Below are 21513 nucleotides of genomic sequence, written 5' to 3' on the forward strand. Positions count from 1 at the left end.
TGGCTCTTCTGGGGTCCATAACAGCTTCAAACCAGCACAGACACTGAAGGAGAAAAACTGAAAGCCAAGAATTTCTTATCCAACAAAGCTTTCCTTCAAAAATGAGGTAGAGTTTAAAATATTCACGGATAAGCAGAAACAGAGAGTTCATCAACAAGAGACCTGCTCTAAAGAAATGCCAAAAGAAGTGCTACAACCTAAAAGGAAAAGACAGGAGAAGGGGGTTGGAGGAGATGTAGACATGAAGAATTTCAGTAAGAGTAACTAAGAGGGTAAAGAGGCAAAAAATAGGATAGACATATAAAAAAACAAAGGATAAAATGTTAGAAGTAAGTACTGCCTTTGCAGTAATAACACTGAATATTGATGGTTTAAACACCCTATTCAAAAGACACAGAGTGGCAGAATGGATTAAAAATATATTATCCATCAATATACTCTCTATTCACTTAGACCCAAGGACACAAATAGGTTGAAAGTGAAAGGTTGGAAAAGGATATCCCACACAAACGGTAATCAGAAAAGAGCCAGAGTAGCTATATCAGACAAAATAGACTTTAAATGCAAAACTGTTAAAAGACCTTTCCCCTGTGGCCTCTGCCTGGGCAGGATTCCCTGGCAGAGCTCCAGACATGTGCAAGGGACCAGCTATGGATTTCAGGCAGATGCCCTCAGGGAATGATTTGAAATAAGGGCATACTTGGCCTCTTGAAGAGAGGAAATATTGACAGGCAGGCAGTCTTCATGTGGAGTTTTCAGGTGCCCTGGCCTGAGTGACAAATCTGCCTCCATCAGAATCTCAGATGTCTGACAGTCCTATGTGACACAAATATAAGTAAAGATACCATGTTACAATTAGTTGTACTGCCTCTTTTTGCTCCTCTTGGCTAAGATAGTTGTGAGAACTAGTGGTCAGAGTTGTCCCCTAGTTCTCAGCATGAAGGAGACTCTACAGTCCAAAGTGATCCTTTTTCTTGGCATTACAATTTTTTGAAGCAAATTTAACCTAGATTTCTAGTGTGAGCTTTCTTTTTGGCTGTCTTAAAATAATTTTTTAAATCTATAAACTAGACAAGAGATAGTTCTACAATGTCCAAGTTATTCCAGCAGTCATCTCTCAGTAGGGACTTTCAGGGTCATGGGCATGACCTGTTTGCAGTGGGAATAGGCCTTCTTGCTTCTGCTACCCAGTCTTCAAGTATGCCAGCATGGAAGGATGAACTGGGGTACTGCATGCCTTGCTACTTTAATAAATCTTGGAATGAGTTCTATATTGAATCAACAAGGAGATCATAGTGCACTGTCTTCTGCTAGTACTTTTTCCCATAATTTGCAGCCTATATTTAACATTGGAAGGAAAGGTCCATTCCCTTTGTCTTCTCAACACCATGGAGATATAGACTAGGCAAGTAACATTTTGGCCAGCTTTGGTCTGTTTGCTAGAGACTTAGATGAACTGAGTCATTATCCAGATAACCAGATTACTCCTGATAATTTGCCCCAAGTCCTTCTACAGCTTAAAAAGAGGAGAACTGAAGAAAGCCCTACATTGAGTTATGGTAGAGATGGCAGATCTGCTACATAGGAGCCACCATAAAGAGTACCTAGGGATGATTGGGAAGAAAAAAGGCACTTTAGAAGAGATAGTTTTGATTATCATGGTGCTAGTCTCAACCCAGTGCTTGATTATGACCATGGAAGTCATTCTTAAGAATCAGGTTATTATGACAGATTGGATTATAAAGATGACAGATTAAGAGTTGGAGAAAGGTGTAAGGATGATTCTTTTTTTGATGAGAGCTCACTTAATGATCATAAATTTGACAGTGAGTATGAGAGAATGTGACATGGTCCTGGCCCCTTGCAAGAGAGATCTCTCTTTTAGAAAAAGAGAGGTGCTCCTCTGAGTAGCAATATTGAAGACTTCCATGGACTCTTACTGAAGAGTTATCCCCATCTGTGCTCTATATGTGACTTGCCAGTTCATTCTAACAAGAAGTGGAGTTAACATATCAGTGGAGTAAGTCCAAGTCATCGATGCCAGCTTCTTGAAATCTACTCAGAATGGAATCCTCACAATGATACAGGACACATGATGGGGGATATATTCATTTTGCAGTATTCTACAAACCCAGCTCCAGGAATTCTTGGACCTCTGCCTTCCTCATTTCATCTTTGGGGACCAGCAGTTGTGCCAATAGGAAATATGGGTGCTGGAAATGAAAACCTGCAAGGACCAAGACATGCAAAAAGGCAGAGGGTAAACTAGCACAGTTGTTCACATCATGGATTTTCAGTGAAGAAAAACTAGGTACCAACTGTTATAGCTGGTGGAACCATTTGGAGTTATTTTGTATCATCTGATTCTAAATAAAATTAATGAGGCATTTATTGAAATGGCAACCACAGAAGATGCTCAGGCTGCAGCTGATTATCATACAACCACACCAGCATTAGTAGCAAGCCAGTGAGAGTTCATTTGTCCCAGAAGTATAAAAAAATAAAGAAACCTGAAGGGAAGTCATATCAGAAACTTGATCAAAAGCAAGAGTTTGGATGTAGGATGCATCTCAGCAATTTACCTCATGCTGGCTATTCTGACAGTGCTGTTCTCAACCTTGCTGAGCCCTACTGGAAAATAAAGAATTATACTGATGAGGGTGAAAAGTCAGGCCTTTACTGAGATGGAGACCAGAGAAGATAAAATGGCAATTGGTTGATCATTGTTTGAAAAGGCCCTTTGGTTTCAGGGAATATGTGTGAAGGTTGATCTGTCTGAGAAATATAAAAAACTGGTACTGAGGATTTCCAATGGAGGCATTGACTTACTGAAAACAGATAAATCCTGAAAAAGATCTTATTTTCCAGATAGCAAAGAATCTCCAAGTGATAAGAAATCCAAAACTGATGGTTCCAGGAAGACTGAAATTACAGGTGAAGGTAAAGAACAAGAAGAGAAGTCAGGTGAAGATGGAGAGAAAGATATGAAAGATGACCAGACAGAACAGGAACCTAACATGCTTCCTGCATCTGAAGATGTGCTAATTGTAGATGAAGAGGCAGCAAAATTGCTTGAAAGTTGGAGTTCAGTGGGAGATGAGACTGATGTGGCAAATTTAGGTAATGTGGCATCTGATGGGAAAAAGGAGCCTCCAGACAAAGCTGTGAAAAAAGAGCTAAGTGTGAATTCTTCAGCAGCAAAGAAAAAGCTTAAAAAGGTGGACGAGATGGAGGAAACTTGATCAAGGAAATGAAGCAGTGTTGGAAAATGGAAGTAAAAATGAGAAAGATACAGAAACAGGCAATGAATCTGCTGAGAATGCTGATTATACCAACAAAGATACAAGTGAAAATGCAGATGGCCAAAATGATGAAAGCAAGGAGGACTATACAATTTCAGATGAGTATAGAATTGGGCCATATCAGCCCAATATTCCTGTTGGTATAAACTATGTGATACCTAAAACAGGGTTTTACTGTAAGCTATGTTCACTCTTGTGCTGGTTTGGATGTATTATGTCCCCCAAAACACAACATTCTTTGATGCAATCTTGTGGGGCAGACGTATTAGTGTTGATTAGGTTGGAACATTTGATTGAGTGTTTCCATGGAGATGTGACTCAATCAACTGTGGGCAAGACTTTGGTTAATTTCCATGGAGGTGTTACCCCACCCACTTAGGGTGGGTCTGAATTAAATCACTGGAGCCATATAAAAGAGCTGACAAACAGAAGGAGCAGAGTAGCTGTGAGTGACATTTTGGAGAGCTGAAGCTGAAAGAGACATTTTGAAGACAGCCATTGGAAGTAGACTTTTGTTACTCCAGAGTTTGCCTGGGAGAAACTAAGCAAATACCCCCAGATGCCTAGAGAGAAACATCCTGGGAGAAAGCCATTTTGAAACACTACCTGGAAGCAAAGGAAGAAGACACCAGCCAAGAGAGACACTTTGAAGGATGCACCAGAGCTTAGAGTGGAGCTGGAACATAACCTAGGACTAGCAGATGCCAGCCACATGCTTCTCAGCTAACAGAGGTTTCCCAGATGCCATTGGCCTTTCTTCAGTGAAGGTATACTTGTGTTGATGCTTTCATTTGGACATTTTCTTGGCCTTCAGAATGTAACTTTGTAACCAAATAAACCCCCTTTATAAAAGCCAATGCATTTCTGGTATTTTGCATAACAGCAGCATTAGCAAACTGGAACAAAGCTTTTATAAAAATGAAGAAGTTGCAAAGAATATTCATTGCAGCAGCCTTCCTCATTATCAGAAATTGAAGAAATTTCTGAATAAATTGGCAGAAGAATGCAGGCAGAAGGAGGAAGCCTAAGATATCCAAAAAGCTTAATAATTTCAAAAGAAAATAATGGTTCTTTGTTTTTAATGTTAACCTTTTTAAAATATAGAACTGGTAGTTAGAAAAATATTGAACTCTTTTGGTTAGTGGAAAAAATAATAGATATCTGTTCATGTGCTTAAGTGTTATAGCAAAAATACATATACAGTTAAGTTAATGAAGAATAGCTTTTGTTCTATCACAACGGCAATGGGCAGAAGTACTTTGTAGAGACTGGCTCCATAAGCTACTTAAGATAACTTACACCATTAAGAAAAAGATGTAGAAACATACAGAGAAATTAAATTTAGTAGTTTCAGGCTTCAAAGAAATGTCAAATTTGGATTCCATTTAATAAAGAACAAAACCAATTGTATTTTAATTACTTTCATCTGAAACATTCCACATTTTACTTTTTTAATAATTCAATTTTATTGAGATATATTCACATACCATGCAGTCATACAAAGCATACCATCAATTGTTCACAGTACCACCACTGTTGTGCATCCATTACCAAAATTAATTTTTAAACATTTTCATTACCACACACACAAAAGTAATAAGAACGAAAATTAAAGTGTAAAAGAACACTGGGTGTTTTATTTTTTGTCCCCATTTTTCTACTCATCCATCCATACACTGGACAAAGGGGAGTGTGTCCACGTGGCTTTCCCAGTCACATTGTCACCCCTCATAAGCTACATTTTTTACACAATCATCTTCAAGATTCAAGGGTTGTAGTTTGATAGTTTCAGATATTTACTGCTAGCTACTCCAATTCATTAGAACCTAAGAAGGGTTATGTATATTGCGCATAAGAGTGCCCACCAAAGGGACCTCTCGGCTCCTTTTGGAATTCATTTCATTTCACATCCCCCTTTTCATCAAGAAGATGTTCTCCATCCCATGATTCTGGGTCCAGATTCCTCCAGAGGAGTCATATTCCATGCTGCCAGGGGGATTTATACCCCTGGGTGTCAGATCCCATGTAGGGGGGAGGGCAGTGATTTCATCTGCCAAGTTGGCTTAGCTAGAGAGAGAGAGCCACATCTAAGCAACAAAGAGGAATTCAGGAGGAGACCCTTAGGCAAAATTATAAGCAGGCCCAGCCTCTCCTTTGCAGTAACAGTCTTCCCAATGGTAAGTCCCATGATTGAGGGCTCAGCCCATCAAACCACAAGTCCCCAATATCTGTGAGCACATCAGCAACCATCGAGATGGGGAAGCCCAACACCCCTGCATTCTCCCCCAGCAATGTTCACATTAGTGGTAGCATATAATATTTCTCTATTTCTGCCTGGCTTATTTTGCTCAGCATTATGTCTTCAAGGTTCATCCAAGTTGTCATATCTTTCACATTTTTCCTTCTTACTGCTGCATAGTATTCCATTGTGTGTATATACCACATTTTATTTATCCATTCATCTGTTGAAGGACATTTGGGTTGTTTCCATCTCTTGACAGTTCTGTATAATGCTGCTATGAACATTGGTGTGCAAATATCTGTTCATGGCACTGCTTTCAGATCTTCCAGGTACATACCGAGTAGTGCAATTGCTGGATTGATGGGTAACTCTATATCTAGTTTTCTAAGGAACTGCCAGACTGACTTCCAGAGTGGCTGAACCATTATACAGTCCCACCACCAACAAATAAGAGTTCCAATTTCTCCACATCCTCTCCAGCATTTGTAGTTTCCTGTTTGTTTAACGGCAGCAATTCTAACTGGTGTGTGATGGTATCTCATTGTGGTCTTAATTTGCATCTCTCTAACAGCTAGTGAAGCTGAACATTTTTTCATGTGTTTCTTAGCCATTTGTATTTCCCCTTCAAGGAAATGTCTCTTCATATCTTTTGCCCATTTTATAATTGAGCTGTCTGTACTATTGTCATTGAGTTGTATGATTTCTTTATATATGCAAGATATCAGTCTTTTGTCAGATATATGGTTTCCAAATATTTTTTCCCATTGAGTTGGCTGCCTCTTCACCTTTTTGACAAATTCCTTTGAGGTACATAAACATTTAAGTTTCAGGATATCCCATTTATCTATTTTTTCCTTTGTTGCTTGTGCTTTGGGTGTAAGGTCTAGGAAGTGACCTCCTAATACAATGTCTTGACAATGTCACCCTACATTATGTTCTAGGAGTTTTATGGTACTGTCTTTTATATTGAGGTCTTTGATCCACTTTGAGTTAATTTTTGTGTGGGGTGTGAGGTAGGGGTCCTCTTTCATTATTTTGGGTAAGGCTATCCAACTCTCCCAGCCCCATTTGTTGAATAGACTGTTATGACCCTATACAGTGGTTTTGGGGGCCTTAACAAAAATCAGTCAGCCATAGATATGGGGGTCTATCTCTGAAGTCTCAATTTGACTCCACTGATCAATATGTCTATCTTTGTGCCAGTACCATGCTGTTTTGACTACTGTGGCTTTATAATAAGCTTCAAAGTCAGGGAGTATAAGTCCTACCACTTTGTTTTCCTTTTTTTAGAGTGTTTTTAGCAATTTTAGGCATTGTCCCTTCCAAAGAAATTTGATAACTAGCTTTTCCAAGTCTGCAAAGTAGGTTGTTGGAATTAAGATTGGGATTGCATTGAATCTCTACATCGGTTTGGGTAGAATTGACATCTTATTGACATTTAGCCTGCCTATCCATGAACATAGAATATTTTTCCATCTTTTAAGGTCCCTTTCTATTTCTTTTGATAGAATTATGTAGTTTTCTTTGTATAGGCCATTTACACCTTTGGTTAAGTTTATTCCTAGGTACTTGATTTTTTTAGCTGCTATTGAAAATGGTATCTTTCCCTTGAGTGTCTCTTCACTTTGTTCATTTCTAGTGTATAGAAACATTACTGACCTATGTGTATTAATCTTGTATAGCGCTACTTTGCTAAATTTGTTTATTACCTCCAGTAGCTGTATTGTAGATTTCTCAGGGTTTTCCAGATATAAGATCATATCGTCTGCAAATAATGACAATTTTACTTCTTCCTTCCCAATTTGGATGCCTTTTATTTCTTTGTCTTGCCAGATTGCCCTGGCTAGCACTTCTAGCACAATGTTGAATAACAGTGGTGACAGCAGGCATCCTTGTCTCATTCCTGATCTTAGAGGGAAGGCTTTCATTCTCTCACCATTGAGTACTATGCAGGCTGTGGGTTTTTCATACACGCTCTTTACAATATTGAGGAGGTTTCCTTCAATTCCTACCTTTTGAAGTGTTTTTATCAAAAAGGGCTGTTGCATTTTGTTGAATGCTTTTTCCAGCACCTATTAAGGTGATCATTTGATTTTTCTCTTTTCATTTGTTAATGTTTTGTATTACATTGATTGATTTTCTTATGTTGAATCATCCTTGCATGCCTGGAATGAACCCCATTTGGTCATGGTGTATGATTTTTTTAATGTGTCTTTTGATTTGATTTGCAAGTATTTTGTTGAGAATTTTTGCATCTATATTCATTAGGGAGATTGGCCTGTAGTTTTCCTTTTTTGTGGCATCTTTGCCTGGTTTTGGTATTAGATTAATGTTAGCTTCATAAAACGTGCTATGTAGTGTTCCATATTCTTCAATGTTTTGAAAGAGTTTAAGTAAGATTGGTGTCAATTCTTTTTGGAAATTTTGATAGAATTCCCCTGTGAAGCCATCTGGCCCTGGGCATTTATTTGTGGGAAGCTTTTTGATGACTGATTGGATATTTTTGCTTTTGATTGGTTGGTTGAGGTCTTCTATTTCTTCTCTGGTCAGTCTAGGTTGTTCATATGTTTCCAGGAAATTGTCCGTTTCGTCTACATTATCCAGTTTGTTGGCATACAGTAGTTCATAGTAACCGCTTAGAATTTTTTTAATTTCTTCAGGATCCATAGTAATGTCACCTTTCTCATTCATGATTTTGTTTATATGGGTCTTCTCTCTTTTTGATTTTGTCAGTCTAGCTAGGGGCTTGTCAATCTTGTTGATCTTCTCAAAGAACCAACTCTTAGTGTTATTTAATCTCTCTATTGCTTTTTGATCTTTATGTCCTTTATTTCTTCTTTAATCCTTGTTATTTCTTTTCTTCTACTTGGTTTACGATTAGTTTGCTGCTTATTTTCTAGCTTCTTCACTTGCTTCATTAGTTCTTTGATTTTAGCTCTTTCTTCCTTTTTGATATATGCATTTAGTGCTATAGACTTCCCCCTCAGTACCACTTATGCTGCATCCCATTTGTTTGGATATGTTGTGTTCTCATTTTCATTCATTTCTATACATTTAGCAATTTCTCCTGCTAGTTCTTCTTTAAACCACCGATTGACTAGGAGTTTGTTGTTTAACCTCCAGGTATTTGTGAATTTTCTAAGTCTTTGATGGTTATTGACTTCTAATTGTATTCCATTATGGTCAGAGAAAGTGTTTTGAATAATTTCAGCATTTTAAAATGTATTGAGGCTTGTTTTATGTCTCAGTATATGGTCTATTCTGGAGAAATTTCCATGAGCACTAGAGAAGAATGTGTATCCTGGTGATTTGGGATGTAATGTTCTATATATATCTGTTAAATCTAATTTATTTATCAGATTGTTTAGGTTTTCAATTTCCTTGTTGGTCTTCTGTCTGGTTGATCTATCTATAGGAGAGAGGGATGTGTTGAAGTCTCCCACAATTATTGTGGAAACATCCATTGCTTCCTTTAGTTTTGCCAGTGTTTGTCTCATGTATTTTGTGGCACCTTGATTGGGTGCATAAAAATTTAGGATTGTTATTTCTTCTTGCTGAATTGCCCCTTTTATTAGTATGTAGTGGCCACCTTTTTCTCTCATGACATCCTTACATTTAAAGTCTATTTTTTCTAAGATTAGTATTGCTACTCCTGCTTTCTTTTGGCTGTAGCTTGCATGAAATATTTTTTTCATCCTTTCATTTTCAGTTCCTTTTTGCCCCTCTAAGATGAGTCTCTTGTATGCAACATATTGATGGTTCATGTTTTTTGATCCATTCTACCAATCTATATCTTTTAATTGGGGAGCTTAATCCATTTCCATTCAATGTTATTACTGTGAAGGCATTTCTTGGAATCAGCCATCATATCCTTTGGTTTGTGTTTGTCATATATATTTTTTCCCATTCTCTCTTAATGTCCCTTAATGTACCTGTAATGGTTAGGTTCATTTGTCAACTTGGCCAGTTGATAGTACCCAGCTGTCTGGTCAAGCAAGCACTGGCCTAACAATTGCTGTGAGGATGTTTGTGGCTGGTTAATAAACCAACAGGCTGGTTTATTAAATCATCAGTCAATTTGCTGCAGCTGTGACTGATGACTCACCGAAGGGCATATCTTCCACAATGAGAGAATGCAATTGGCTGGATTTAATCCAATTAATCAGTTGAAGACTTATAAGCTAGACAGATAGAGGACCTTCACTTCTTCTTCGGCTGCCCAGCGAAGCATTTCCTGAGGAGTTCGTCAAAGTTGTCGGTTCATTTCCTGAGGAGTTCATTGGACATCTTCCTTGGAGTTGACATTTTGCTGACTGCCTTATGGAATTTGGAGTCATGCATACCCACAGTTGTGTGAGCAACTTTTATAAATTTTAGAGTCATAGATATCTCTCACTGATTCTGTTTCCCTAGAGAACCCTAACTAATACAATTTGGTACCAGGAGTGGTTCTTGAGAAACAAAATCTTAAAATGGGCTTTTCAAATTTGTTTTCTACTCTGATTAGATTCAAAGGCACTAATGACTCTATTTCTAATAATCAAGAGGACACTGACAGTCCATGGCATGAGTTGGCAAAAGAGATATGCAAAATAGCACTGTTTGATTCTCCTAATCATACTCTTGTATGAAGCAAGGCTCTGGGTGACAGTATTTTTGGCACCTTCACAGAGTTTTGCAGAATTAAGAGGTATAATGATGTTGGCCAGCTGCTCTTAGATACGTTGGATAAAGTTGTAAGAGAAAGGGATGAGTTAAATGCTTCAAATTCAAAACTTGAGTGCCATATGACAAATGTAGAAGTTTCTATGTGTGCCCTAAAAGAAAATCTTACTTCCTGTGCCCGCAGACTTGAGGTTTCTGAAAACCAGATACAGACTCTCATTGTGCAAATAGCAGATGTACAGCATAAACTAAAATCTCAACCTCTCAGGGTGTCTGCTGTTAAAGTAAAGGAATTGATTGGAAAAGAATGGGATCCTGAAACTTGGGATGGGGACATATGGATTGATAATAATGGCAGTGAGGACATTGGAACCCTGGATTCTGCTGAGTCATTATTAGATTTACCTAAAGAGGGCTGTCCTGAGGAAACAGCTTCCCCACCTCCAGTCTGCCCTAAGGAGCCTGCCATCCAACCCCCACCTAAAGAGATTAACCCTTCAGTGCCTGCTAATCCTGTAATCACCTCCCCTGAGGAAACAGCCCTCATTCCTCTGTCTGGAGAGATTAATCCTGTTTAAAGAGATGAAAATGCAACAGAATGTTCTGAGGTAAATGGCTTGAGGGATAATTCTAACTCTTTTCATGGCCCACCCCCACCACAAGTCTTTGCTTCAAGACCTATAACTAGACTAAAGTCCCAAGAAACCCCAAAGGGTGAGGTACAAAATGTGACCCATGAAGAAGTACACTATACTCCAAAGGAACTATGAGTTTTCCATCTTTTACAGACAGAAAGCAGGGGAATATGTGTCAGAATGGATATTAAGGGTGTGGGATAATGGAAGGAATATAAGGTTGGATCAGGCTGAATTTACTGATATGGGCCCACTAAGTAGAGATTCTGCATTCAATGTTGTAGCTTGAGGGGTTAGAAAGGGTGTTAACAGTCTGTTTGGGTGGTTGGCTGAAACATGGATCAAAAGGTGGCTGGCATTACCTGAGGTTGAAATGCCAGAACTGCCCTGGTAAAGTGTAGAGGAGGAGATTGAAAGGCTTAGAGAGATTAGAATGTTAGAATGGATTTATCATGGAAGACCTGCTCACACACCCCTGGAATGTCCAGAGGACACACTGTTTACCAGGAGTGTAAGGAATAAATTTGCTAGCTCCATCATCCTGAAGAGCTCTGTAGTCACCCTTCTCTGTAGGTCAGATATTACTGTGGGAACTGCTGTCACTGAGCTGGAATCCTTAAACACAATGGGGATAATTGGATCCCGAGTTGGCAGGAGCCAAGTGGCTGCAGGTAATTGCCACAGACAAGGTGGGCATGACTACCATAATGGAAAACAGGCTCCAAGCAGCAATCAAAGTAATATGAATCGTAGAGACTTATGGCATTGGCTAGTGGATCATGGAGTACCAAGTATTAAAATAGATGGGCAGTTGACTAAAATCTTGGTTGAACTATACAGGCAGGTGAATTCTAGGCCACATGAACAAAAGTCTCCCTTGAACTACAAAAACAGAGAGTCACAGCCCCTTAATCAATTCCCAGACTTGTGACAGTTTACAGATCCAGAGCCCCTTGAATGAAGTTCTTGGGGAAGGACCCTGTTACACTGCCAAAAATTTATACTGTTAATCTTCCTCCCAGCCTTCCCCAGGGGGACTATGGCCTTTTACCAGGGTAACTGTGCAATGGGGAAAAGGAAATGATGAGATATTTTGTGGATTATTAGATACTGGTTCAGAAGTGACATTAATTCCAGGAGACTGAAAATGTCACTCTGGTCCACCAGTCAGAGTTGGGGTTTATGGAGGTCAGGTGACTGATGGAGTTTTAGCTCAGATCTGTCTCACAGTGGGTCCAGTGGGTCCCCAGACCCATTCTGTGGTTATTTCCCCAGTGCCGGAATGCATAATTGGAATAGACATACTCAGCAATTGGCAGAATCCTCACATGGGTTCCCTGACTCCTGAAGTGAGGGCTATTATGGTGGGAAAGAACAAGTGGAAGCCACTAGAACTGCCCCTGCCTAGCAAAATAGTAAACCAGAAGCAATACTGGATTCCTGGAGGAATTGCAGAGATTAATGCCACTTTTAAGGACTTGAAGGATGCAGGGGTGGTGATTCCCACCACATCCCCATTCAACTCTCCTATTTGGCCTGTGCAGAAAACAGATGGGTCTTGGAAGATGACAGTGGATTATTGTAAGCTTAACCAGGTGGCAACTCCAATTGCAGCTGCTGTTCCAGATGTGGTATCATTGCTTGAGCAACTCAACACATCCCCTGGTACCTGGTATGCAGCTATTGATCTGGCAAATGCTTTTTTCTCAATTGCTGTCAGTAAGGACCACCAGAAATAGTCTGCATTCAGCTGGTGAGGCCAGCAATTTACATTCACTGTGCTACCTCAGGGTTATATCAACTCTCCAGCTCTATGTCATAATACTGTCTGCAGGGATCTTGATCATTTCTCCCTCCCGCAAGACATCACACTGGTCCATTATATTGATGATATCATGTTGATTGGACCTAGTGAGCAAGAAGTAGCAAGTACTCTAGATTTGTTAGTAAGGTATTTGCATGGCAGAGGATGGGAGATAAATCCAACAAAAATACAGGGGCCTTCCACCTCAGTAAAATTTCTAGGTGTCCAGTGGTATGGGGCCTGTCGAGATATTCTTTGTAAGGTTAAGGATAAGCTGCTGCATCTGGCCCCTCCTACAACCAAAAAAGAAGCACAATCCTTAGTTGGCCTCTTTGGATTTTGGAGACAACATATTCCTCATTTGGGTATGCTACTCTGGCCCATTTACTGAGTGACCAGAAAGGCATCTAGTTTTGAGTGGGGACCAGAACAAGATGAGGCTCTGCGACAGGTCCAGGCTGCTGTGCAAGCTGCTCTGCCCCTTGGACCACATGATCCAGCTGGCACAATGGTGCTGGAAGTGTCAGTGGCAAATAGAGATGCTGTTTGGAGACTTTGGCAGGCTCCTATAGGAGAATCACAACGCAGGCCCTTAGGATTTTGGAGTAAAGCTTTACCATCCTCTGCAGATAACTACTCTGCATTTGAGAAACAGCTTTTGGCCTGCTACTGGGCCTTAGTAGAAACAGAACACTTAACCACGAGCCACCAAGTTACCATGAGACCTGAATTACATATCATGAGCTGGGTATTGTCTGACCCACCAAGCCATAAAGTTGGGCGTGTACAGCAGCACTCCATCATAAAATGGAAATGGTATATATGAGATAGAGCTTGAGTGAGCCCTGAAGGCACAAGTAAGTTACATGAGGAAGTGACCCAAATGCCCATGGCCCCCACTCCTTCCACCTTACCTTCTCTTTCCCAGTCCACAGCTATGGCATCTTGGGGAGTTCCTTACAATCAGTTGACTGAGGAAGAGAAAATTCGGGACTGGTTTACAGATGGTTCTGCATGATATGCAGGCACCACCCAAAAGTGGACAGCTGCAGCACTGCAGCCCCTTTCTGGGATGTCCCTGAAGGGCAGTGGTGAGAAGAAATCCTCCTAGTGGGCAGAACTTCAAGCAGTGTGCCTGGTTGTTCAATTTGGTTGGAAGGAGAACTAACCAGAGGTGTGTTTGTATACTGATTCATGGCTGCTGCAAATGGTTTGGCTGGATGGTCAGGGATTTGGAAGGAACATGACTGGAAGATTGGTGACAAAGAAGTCTTGGGAAGGGGTATGTGGGTAGAACTTTCTGAGTGGGCAAAAAACATGAAGATGTTTGTGTCCCATGTGAATGCTCACCAGAGGGTGACTTCAGCAGAAGAAGATTTTAATAACCAAGTGGATAAAATGACCCATTTGGTGGACACCATTCAGCCTCTTTCCCCAGCAACTACTGTCACTGCCCTATGGGCTCATGAAGAAAGTGGCCATGGTGGTAGGGATGGAGGTTATACATGGGCTCAGCAACATGGACTTCCACTCACCCAGGCTGACCTGGCCACAGCCACTGCTGAGTGTCCAATCTGCCAGCAGCAGAGACCCACACTCAGTCCCTGATATGGTGCCATTCCCCAAGGTGATCAGCCTGCTACATGTTGGCTGGTTGCTTACATTGGACCACTTCCATCATGGATGGGGCAGCAATTTGTTCTTATTGGAACAGACAAATAGTCTGGATATGGGTTTGCTTTCCCTGCATGAAATGCTTCTGCCAAAACTACCTTCTATGGACTTACAGAATGCCTTATCCACCCTCATGGTACTCCACACAGCATTGCTTCAGACCAAGGAACCCACTTCACAGCAAATGAAGTGAGGGAATGGACACATCCTCATGGAATTCTGTGGTTTTACCATGTTCCCCATCATCTGGAGGCAGCTGGGTTGACAGAACGGTGGAATTCCCTCTTGAAGATGCAATTATGGTGCCAACTAGGTGGCAATACCTTGCAGGGTTGGGGCAGTGTTCTCCAGGAGGCTGTATATGCTCTGAATCAGTGTCCACTCTATGGTGCTGTTACTCCCATAGCCAGGATTCATGGGTCCAGGAATCAAGGAGTGGAAACAGGAGTGGCACCACTCACTGTCACTCCTAGTGATCCACTAAGTAAATTTTTGCTTCCTGTCCCTGCAAGCTTAAGTTCTGCTGGTCTACAAGTCTTTGTTCCAAAAGGAGGAGTGCTTCCACTCGGAAACACAGCAATAATCCCATTGAACTGGAAGTTAAGACTGCCACCTTTCCACTTTGGTCTTCTTATGCTTCTGAATCAACAGGCAAGGAAGGGGATTACTCTACAGGCTGGGGAGATTGATCCTGACTATCAAGGGGAAATAGCACTGCAACTACACAATGGAAGTAAAGAAGAGTTTTCCTGAAATACAGGAGATCCCCTAGATCATCTCTTAGTACTACCATGCCCTGTGATTAAAGTCAATGGAAAACTACAGCAACCCAATCCAGGAAGGGCTACCAATGCCCAAGAAACTTCAGGAATGAAGGTTTGGGTCACCCCACCAGGCAAAGAACCATGACCAGCTGAAGTGCTTGCTGAGGGTAAAGGGAACATGGAATGGGTAGTGGAAGAAGGTAGTGATAAATATGAACTACAGCCACGTGACCAGTTACAGAAATGAGGACTATGATGGCATGACTATTTCCTCCTTGTTTTGTTATGATTATGTTTGCATTTGTGTTTAAAGTAAATATCTTCACTTTCTTATGGCATATACTGTACTGTTCATTTTGTTATATTTAAGCTAAAGAAAATCAATTTTAAGAGCTAATGTCACACAAGGACTTGCACCCTATTCTGGAGAGGTTTAGTGCATTTCCAGTTGTATACTGCCCAGCAGAGTATTGTTAAGCAAAATATACGTCTGTTATTGTTATCTACTTAGAGATAAAGTATGGTTTTAGGTGATGTGTATAACTGCCAATTTGACAATGGGTGGACTGTTATGGTTAGGTTCATGTGTCAACTTGGCCAGTTGATAGTACCCAGCTGTCTGGTCCAGCAAGCACTGGCCTAACAATTGCTGCGAGGACGTTTGTAGCTGGTTAATAAACCAACAGGTTGGTTTATTAAATTATCAGTCAGTTGACTGCAGCTGTGACTGATGATTCACTGAAGGGTGTGTCTTCCACAATGAGAGAATGCAATTGACTGGATTTAATCCAATTAATCAGTTGAAGACTTATAAGCAAGACAGATAGAGGACCTTCAGTTCTTCTTGGGCTGCCCAGTGAAGCATTTCCTGAGGAGTTCGTTGAAGTTGCCAGTTCATTTCCTGAGGAGATCTTTGGACATCTTCCTTAGAGTTGACAGTTTGCTGACTGCCCTACAGAATTTGGACTAGTGCATACCCACATTTGCGTGAGTCACTTTTATAAATTTTATAGTCATAGATATCTCTCATTGATTCTGTTTCCCTAGAGAACCCTAACTAATACAGTATCCATACTGAATCTCTTTAGTACTGAACATTTCTACAGATTTCTCTTTCCTTTCTTTATTTCTCTGTCAGTAGGGCTCCCTTTAGTATCTCAAGTAGGGCAGGTCTTTTATTAGCAAAATCTCTCAGAACTTGTTTGTGAAAAATTTAAGCTCTCCCTCAAATTTTAAGGAGAGCTTTGCTGGATAAAGAGTTCTTTTTTGGCAATTTTTCTCTCTCAGAATTTTAAATATGTCATGCCACTGCCTTCTTGCCCCCATGGTGTCTGCAGAGTAGTCACTACTTAGTCTTATGTTGTTTTCTTTTTATGTGGTGAATTGCTTTTCTCTTGCTACTGTTAGAACTTGCTCCTTCTCTTCAGCGTTTGACAGTCTGATCAGAATATGTCTCGGAGTGGTTTTATTTGGATTTATTCTATTTGGAGTTCACTGGGCATTTATGCTTTGTGTATTTATGTTGTGTAGAAGGTTTGGGAAGTTTTCCCCAACAATTTCTTTGAATGCTCTTTCTAGATATTTACCCTTCTCTTCCCCTTCTGGGACACCAATGAGTCTTATATTTGGACTTTTTATTTTATCGATCATATCCCTGAAGTCCATTTCATTTTTTTTAATTTTTTCCCCATTCTTTCTTTTGTTCTTTCATTTTCCATTTTGTCATCCTCCAGGTCACTGATTCATTGTTAAACTTCCTCTAGTCTTGTACTATGAGCACCTAGAACCTTTTTAATTTGATTGACAGTTTCTTTTATTTCCATAAGAGCATCTATTTTTTATTTACTCTTGCAATTTCTTCTTTATGCTCTTCTATGGTCTTCTTCATGTCCTTTATATCCTGTGTTATGCTCTTATTGTTTGTCTTTAGTTCTTTGATTAATTGCTCCAAGTATTGCCTCTCCTCTGATCTTTGGATTTGGGTGTTTGGGTTTGGGTTATCCATATTGTCTGTTTTCTTCATATGCTTTAAATTTTTCTGTTGTTTTTTGGCCTCTTTGCATTTGCTTAACTTGGTAGGGTTCTTTTAGGATTTGTAAGCTAATTCAAAGACATCTCTAATTTGTCAGATCTACAACTTCGTGGAGTACACTTTAACTAACCAGCAGATTGTATCCACAAGCCACCTATTCCCCTCAAGCCAGTTCTCCCCAACTTTGTCTTTGCTGTGTTTGGGGGTCTGATTCTTGTGGGGGTTCAATTGGTGCACCAAGTTTTCATGTGTGTTGGTGTTGTCCACCCTGAATATTGGGCATGTGTCTGAGAGGTTAGGCAGGGAGGGCGGCTTTAATCATCAAAATTTCCAGGTGTTCCTGGGGATTTAAAGCTGTTTCAAGGGTCTAAACCTTCAGTTCAGTCTCACCACAGATTGTCCCTGCTGCTGACCCACAATTCCTTGGTATTGGCATATGGTCCCTGGGACTTGTGAGTGGGTCCCTTTTCCAAGCCATGCCCTCCTAGGGCCTCTGCTGAGGGAAGGCTGTGCTACATCACAAGTGCATGCCATCCCTCAGGGGAAGTTCTGGGCCACTGGGCCTTGTATGGGTGTTCCCAGCCTGCCGAAAGGATGGCTGTATGGTGTGTGTTGATTTCCTCCTTTTCACACAGCTCCTTCTTCCTAGCTCTGGGACAATTATCTGTGGGTATGAGAAAGGCTATTGTCCATGCCCAATACTGGGTGCATGTGAGCATGTTGCTGGAAACACTTCCCATCACACTGGGTTTTTGGTGTGGCTCTGGGTTGTGGCACTGGCACTGGGCAGGAGTCTTCTCAGCCCACCAGGAAGATGGCTGTAAGGGGTGTGTTTTTACCCCTTTTGGCTAAACTCTGCCTTCCTTACTCCAAGACAATTAGCAGTGGGTGTGCAAAAGGCTATCATCCATGTCAGATATTGAGGCATACCCACAGGTGGTGGAGATGCCGTTCCTGCCATGCTTCACTGTGTGGTTCTCGCTGCCATATCCTCAGCCGCTTTTGGGTTTTTAAAAAAGAACTAGTCTGACTCCAAATGCCAACCTACAGTTTCCCCACACTGCAGGGTGGCTGCTGGACATTCAGCTGGCTTGCTCACTTGTTTCAGAATGCAGACTCCTGGTTTCACCAATGCATGCTCCCTGTGGATTTAGCAGACTTGTCCAGCTGGGGCATTGCTGGAACTGGTGTTCTGGGTCACTTTCTGGTTTTTATCTAGTATTTTTCACGGAGATGTTTTATTGCCTTGTCTCTCCTAACCACCATCTTCCAGAAGTCACATTCTACATTTAATCTGAGCCCTACAGACTTTATTTGGAGTTTGAAGCTTTTTGGTTTCTTTTCATTTTTGGGGAACTACCTTAATGTGAAATTGGCAATTAAGATGCAGATGTAGTTTCCTTTTAATGTCATGCTGTTGTTTAGATAATAAGAAATATTAAGTAATTGGCTTTAGATTTTGTAACTTTTCACCTAATTTCCTGCTGGGTTTTGCACTCTGCTGGTCAATGTATTTTCAGTGAAATGTAAAAAATATTCCCATTCTACAAATGAATGTCACAATTGCAAGGTGTTGAAAATGCAATGGTATATGGAAAAAAATACAATCAATGCAAACTAGGGTCTATAGATAGCAGTAACAGTGTGTTCCAGTTTGCTAATGCTGCTGTTATGCAAAATATCAGAAATAGATTGGCTTTTATAAAGCGGGTTTATTTGGTTACAAATTTACAGTCTGAAGGCCATGAAAGTGACCAAATTAAGGCATCAACATGAGTATACCTTCACTGAAGAAAGGCCATTGGCATCTGAAAAACTTTTGTTAGCTCCCAAAGTACAGAACCTGATCCCAGGTTGTGTTCTGGCTCCTCTCTCACCACCTGTGTTCTTGGTTCTTTCTCCCAGATCATTTCTCTCTAAACACCTGGGGGTTCTGTCTCAGCATATCCTGGGGCAAACTCTGGGCTTCATCTCTTAGCTAAACATCCTTCTGCTGCATCTCCAAGCATGTCTAATCATCAGTGACAGCAAGCATCTAGGCCTGTGTGGCTCTTTTTAAAGTACTCCAGTAAGCTAATCAAGACCCATGCTGAATGGATGGGGCCAGACCTCCATGGAAATAATCCGATCAAAATTATCACCTACAGTTGGGTGAGTCACATCCCCATGGAAACAACCTCATCCAAATATCCCACAAGATTGGTTAAAGAATATGACTTTTTCTGGGGAACATAGTATATACAAACCAGAAAACAGTGTAATACTCTTTCATTAAAGGAAATATACCAAAGTTAAATGTCAACAAGAGGGGTATATATTGGGAGGGGTATGGGATTCTTGTTGAAGTGGTTGTTTCTTTTTTTCTTTTTTTGAGTGTGATGTGTTTTCTATCATTTTTTTAATTGTAGAATATAACATGTATGCATAGAAGTGATAACTTTCCAAGTTAACAATTAGAAAATTTCAAAGAATATATGTGACATTTCCACAATTTCAGTTATTTCCTTATTATGAAATATAACATATGTACAAAAAGGAAATACATTTCAAAGTATGATTTAACAAGTAGAAATATAGGAAATTTCCAAAGTTTTTATGATTAATGTACCATAGTTTCAGTTATTTCCTTATTATGAAGTATAACATATAGACAAAAAGGTATAGCTTTCAAATTACAAGTAGCTACAGAACAAATTTCAAAGGATGCTATGTGTTATAGTTCTACCATTTCAATTCTTTCCTTCTAGCTATTCTAACACCCTAGCAAATAAGAAAAAGAAAATTATGTAAAGATTCACTATTCATAATCCTTTGTTAAATTCCATCTTTTCTGTTGCTGCCCTTTCCTCTAGTTTAATCACTTTTCTGATCTTCAGGGATGTCTAGGCAGTGACCACCCTAACTGTTCATGTTGAAAAGAGGTGTCAACTTTATGAGCCAAAGGGACATATCTAATTGATGTTCTTGAAGAAGCTATTGCCTCTGGGTTTGGGGACTTATTTGGCATAGGAGCTCTCTGAAGGATTTAAGTTTCTGAAGAATAAAATTAGTGAGTGAAATTTTCATAGAATCTCAAATAGGGATCAGTATTCTTTAAGGTTTGGGGGACTACTGTTGACTTGGGCTTATCATATTGTGGTTATTTGACATATCTGGGTGAAGCTTCCATAGAAGTAACCTCCATGGCAGCCTCTTAACTCTATTTGAATTCTCTTAGCCACTAAAACCTTATTTGGTTGCCTTTCTTTTCCCCCTTTTGGTCAAAAAGGCATTCTTAATCCCTCAATGCCAGGTCAGGCTCATTCCTGGAATCCATGTCCCATGTTGCCAGGAAGGCTCATTCATCTTGGGGGTCCTGACCCATGTCAGGGGGAGGGTTATGAATTTATTTTCAGAGTTTGGCTTAGAGAAAGACCTCATTTGAGCAGAAAAAGAGGTTCTCTGGTGGTGACTCCTAGGAGTAATTACAGGTGGCCTCAGCCTCCTTCTTATAGCTATAAGTTTCACCCAAGCAAGCCTAAATATCAAGAGCCTGGATTATAAAGTAGGGGGTTCCTAAGTTCACATAGCATATATTATGTCCATGATTATCCATCCATATCTCCCATTATTATCACTTAGTTTTACAATCCTCATCACTCTCCATTTTAAACAATTCTCATGACCCAAAACATCTCATAGCTCTTGTCACCCCTTAATTATTTGTCCCTAGTATTTGTGTAACAATAGTATGGTATTCCTATTAATTATAGTCTCTAGTATGCAGTATGTAGATTTTTCCCATATACACTTCTGTTGTCAATTCCCTGTGTTAGTGTCATACCATAGAAGTATATCATGCAAGCACCTATCTATATTTGTGGTGCTGATCTATGGGAAACATGCATTTAAAAAAACCCTTTCAATCTTATTCACCTTCAAAACAGCTCAGATACTTATAATCCCATTAACAAACAATCATCACCCCATCCATTATCACGCATTTGAATTTACCATCATTAACATATCTGAACATACTAGATTATCATTCCCTCTCACTAGCTACTGTCTATCACTGGGTCCCCAATATTTTATAAGACATTGATTTTACATTGTTCACATAGTTCATAGAATTGGGAACATACAATATCTATCTTTTGTATCTAACTTATTTCACTCAGAATTATACCTTCAAGGTTCATCCATGTTGTCTTATGTTTCAAGACGTTGTTGGTTCTTACTGCTGCATAGTACTCCATCATATGTATATACTACATTTTGTTTATTCACTCATCTGTTGAAGTACACTTGGACTGCTTCCAACTCTTGACAATTGTGAACAATGCTGCTATGAATGTTGGTGTACAAATGTCTGTTCATGTCACTGCTTTCAAATCTTGTGGGTATATACCAAGA

The 21513-nt window shown here is 40.1% G+C and overlaps 1 pseudogene; it reads left to right on the forward strand.

Annotated features, from left to right (window-relative positions):
- The first annotated feature begins 1089 nt into the window (after positions 1-1089).
- LOC119523200 lies at positions 1090-4330 on the forward strand (annotated as a pseudogene).
- Positions 4331-21513: the final 17183 nt, after the last annotated feature.

The sequence above is a fragment of the Choloepus didactylus genome, chromosome X (genome assembly GCF_015220235.1).
Source record: "Choloepus didactylus isolate mChoDid1 chromosome X, mChoDid1.pri, whole genome shotgun sequence".
Lineage (NCBI taxonomy): Eukaryota > Metazoa > Chordata > Mammalia > Pilosa > Megalonychidae > Choloepus > Choloepus didactylus.